Raw genomic sequence first — 4,265 nt, forward strand, 5'->3', positions numbered from 1 at the left:
CGGAAGCCCTTTGGTGCGGTTACCGAAGCTGACAAAGAGTTGTTCCGACCGCCTATAGGGGGCGGAATGCGCAATATAGATTCTCAGAGCTCTGACGGGGCAGAGCAGAGATAACTCTCTGTCCTCTTCAGAGGGAGGAAGTGCGGAGAGCGTAATGACCTGTGCTCTGAACGGAGTGGACAGCACCTTAGGGTACGTAACCGTGCCTTGGTTTCAGGAAGACTTTAGTGTTGTTAGACCCTAATTCCAGGCAGGCAGGGCTAACGGAGAGCGCCTGCAGGTCCCCTATTCGCTTTACTGATGCCAGTGCTAGAAGCAGATCAGTCTTCAGCGATAGCTACCGAATGTTGGCAGATGGTAGCGGCTCGAAGGCGGGGCCCTTCAGGGCCCTCAGCACCGTGGGCAGATCCCATGAAAGGACGGTAGGGGGACGAGGCGAATTCAGCCTCCTGGCACCCCTTAGAAAGCGGATGACCGCGCTGTGTCTGCCCACCGATTGGCCCTCTATAGGGGCATGAGAAGCCGCTATAGCCGCCACATAGACTTTGAGTGTGGATGGGGAGCGTACCTTATCCAGCAGCACTTGCCGAAATGACAATACCTCTGTCAAATCGGAAGTCTGAGGGTCTTTGCCGCAGTTTAGACACCAAGCGGAGAAAAAAGACCACTTCAAGGCGTAGAGGCGTCTCATAGACGGGGCTCTAGCCTCCGAAATTGTGTTTAAAACTTGCTCTAGGAGGCTGGAAGGCTCCCATCGAGCGGCCAGAGGTGCAGGGTCCATAGGTCGGGCCGAGGGTGCCATATTGTCTCGTTCGCTTGAGAGAGGAGATTAATTCTCAGTGGAACAGGCCAAGGGGCCACTATCAACAGCTGAGTTAGCTCTGATAGCCACAGCTGGTACATCCAAAAGGGGGCCACCAGGAGAACCTTGTGTTTCTGTTCCCTTACTCACCTGATTACCTGTGGGATAAGGGCGATCGGGGGAAAAGCTTAAAGAAGGAGGTTGGGCCAATCGTGGGCCAACGCATCCTTGGTCTTTGAGAAATAAATTGGGCAGTGAGAGTTTTCTTCTGAGGCGAAGAGGTCCACCTCGGCCTTGCCGAAGATCTCCCAGATCCTCTGAACCATCTGCAGATGGAGCGTCCACTCCCCTGAGAGGACATTGCTCCTTGATAACATGTCCGCTCCTTGGTTCAATTTGCCCAGTATATGCGCTGCTCTCAGCGAGCGTGGGTTGAGCACATGGTGCCCTTTTAGGACTGGCAGGAAGAACTGACAGGCTCGACATACTGCTAGTATTTCCAGGCAGTTGGTGTGGAAGCCTTTTTCCGCCTTCGGTCAGTGGCCGAAAGTTGGTATGCCCTCGCACAGCACCCCCCCAACCTGAGTTGGAGGGGTCTGTTGTGACAAATGTCCTTCTGCAAACCATCCCTATGGCCACGCCCTGTTCCATCCAGTGGGAGTTTTTCCCGGGGCCAGGGCTGTTACACAGGCCTGACTCACCCTGATCTGCAGGCGTCCGTGACACCACGCATGGGATGGAACCCGTGGTTTCAACCAGCGCTGAAGGGGGCGTATACAAAGCACACCCAACTGTAGCGCTGGCGATGCCACCGCCATGAGGCCCAGCATCCTCTGAAACGCTTTGAGAGGGCGAGTGGTACCAATCTAGAAGGAGGTCGCTAGCCTCCGTATGGCCAGAGCCTGTTCCGGCGTGACTACAGCTCTCATTTGGGTTGAGTCAAAAATTCGAACGATACTCACTGGCTGGAGAACAACGAGCTCTTGGGAAAAATTGACCCTGAGTCCCAGGCACTCCAGGTGGCTGAGGAGGAGGGTCTGTGTGATATTAATTCTGCCTCTGACTGGGCCAGAAGGAGCCAGTCGTTGAGGTAGTTGAGAATGTGGATTCCCATCTGTCTCAGATGGGGGACTTCGTAAAAGTGCGGGGGGCCAGAAAGTATGCATCCAGCAAAAAGAACCAGTCTCTTGAGCGAATTTGCGCAAGGATCTGTTTCAGCGTAGTCATCCTGAATTACCTTTTTATGAGGGCGTGATTCAGGTGTCTGAGATCAAGGATGGGCCGGAGGCCACCATCCTTTTTGGGGACGAGGAAGTAGCGGCTGTGGAAGCCTGACTCACTCTGAGCTGGGTGAACCGTTTTTACGGCTCATATCGCCAGCAAATTCATCACCTCTGAGCGCAGGACGTGTGCATCTTTGCTCTAACTGGGGTGGGAACCACGCAGTTGAATCGTGGGGTATTCGAGGGAATTGCAGTGAATAACCTAATTTTATTGTCTCCAACACCCAGTTTGGCACTACAGGGATGGCCTTTCAGGCCTCAGCCCGTGTGACAAGGGGTTGGATTAAATTGAGAGGCTGGTCGCCGTATGGGGAACCCACACTCAGAAGAGGAAATTTGCTTTCCCTGAAAATGCTTTCAAAAAATGCTTCGCTAGACTTAATGCTCTCATAGCAGAGCAGTCAGCCCCAGTGCGCGCTGCCTCAGCGTGGGCATGGCCCAGACTCGTCCAATTTGAAGCTGTCAGTGATAATAATCATTAGTGACAGCATTCTCTTTTAATCCGTCTAAAAAAGATCAAACCGCTCGTTAGAAGAGGAGTTCTGATGATCTTTATGTGTAAACACTCTGGCAGATCAAAAATGCTGCGCGCATTCTCTCAAATCCGTTCGTAGCAGGGGAGGGGCGGGGCCGTCTTCATTCAAGAAGGCAAGCCGCTAGCAAAGCGGAGTGAGACATGAACTCTCGTAGTAAGAGCGGTCTGTCTCAGCAGCACAGCCTCAGCGTGGGCGTGACCCAGGCGAGAGGTCCGTTCAAATACAAAGCTGTCAGTGATATTGAATCATTGGTGACAGCGTTCTGCTCCAAACCACCCAGGAGGATTGAGCCGCTCGACAATGAGGGGCGGTGATCCTCACGTGTAAACACACTGGCAGATCAAAGAGCTGCGTGGAGAGTGATGCAAGCGGGGGCCTTGCCGGTATTAAATCACTCAGCCTGATCGATCATACCCGCGAGTTTGCCATTTCTACCTCCGAGTAACTGGGAGGAGAGAAACACAAGAGCGGGGGAGGCGGGGCTCAGCAACGCACACATAAATGCGAAGCTGCCCACGTTTTGCTTTGATCTGCCTGGGAGGATTAAGCTACTCGTATAACGAGGTGCGCTGATCCTCGTGTGTAACACACACTGGCAGATTAAGCACGCATGATGTGTGTCGAGGATTGCTCAAGTCTGATCGTTCAACCCGCGAGCTCGTCATTGCTTCCTCCGAGGTAACTGAGAGGAGAGAAACATGAGCGCGGGGAGGCGGGGCCGCCTTCCGCGAACGAACAGGGGCAGACTGCTTTCGTGGTAAAAGCAGCCCGTGTCTGTGAGCGCAGCCATAGTGACACACACACAAATTTGAAGCTACCAGCGGCAGCATCTGTTCCGATCTACTTAGGAGGATAGAGCCGCTCGATGTAAAGAGGGGCACTGATCCTTACGTGGGAGATAAGGATCGAAGCGCAGCGGGGAGAGTGAGTACGCAGGCTCTGTGTTGCGTGAGATTGCTCAGACACGGTTGCTTAATTGCCAGGCTTCGCCATTTCTCTCTCTGAGACTTGCTGAGAGAGGAGAAACGTGAGAGCGGGGCTGTTCAGTGAAAGGCGGTCCGCGAGTGGAGAAGAGCGAGACTCATGCTCGAGTGAGCATTCTGTCTCAGTAAGCGCGTAGCTCACTGCCCTTCTGCAGTGGATCCGAGTGCAATGAAGAGAGAGCACGCAGGCACAGTGCCGGCATGAGATCAGTCAGACCGATTGCTTATTCCCTGACTCCGCTGTTTCCCTCTCCGAGGTTCGCTGAGAGAGGAGAAACGGGAGAGCGGGGCTGCTTTCAATGAAAGGCGGTCCGCGAGTGGAGAAGAGCGAGACTCATGCTCAGTCAGAACGATTGCTTATTCCCTGACTCCGCTGTTTCCCTCTCCGAGGTTCGCTGAGAGAGAGGAAACGGGAGAGCGGGGCTGCCTCCAGTGAAGGCGGTCCGCGAGTGGAGAAGAGCGAGACTCATGCTCGAGTGAGCATTCCGTCTCAGTGAGCGAGCAGTCTCTGTGTGGGGGCTTGCCAGACAGATGACGTACTCATTGCTCTTCTGCATCGTGCAAGTTTCCCTGCACGAGCCACACTCACAGCGTGACATTTGCAACAACGTCGCTAGAATTTGCTCTTTTAGGGCTTACCTGCTAGAAATAAGCTCTTTCA

The sequence above is a fragment of the Sinocyclocheilus anshuiensis genome, unplaced genomic scaffold, assembly GCF_001515605.1.
Source record: "Sinocyclocheilus anshuiensis isolate Anshui unplaced genomic scaffold, SAMN03320099.WGS_v1.1 scaffold248, whole genome shotgun sequence".
Classification (NCBI taxonomy): Eukaryota; Metazoa; Chordata; class Actinopteri; order Cypriniformes; family Cyprinidae; genus Sinocyclocheilus; species Sinocyclocheilus anshuiensis.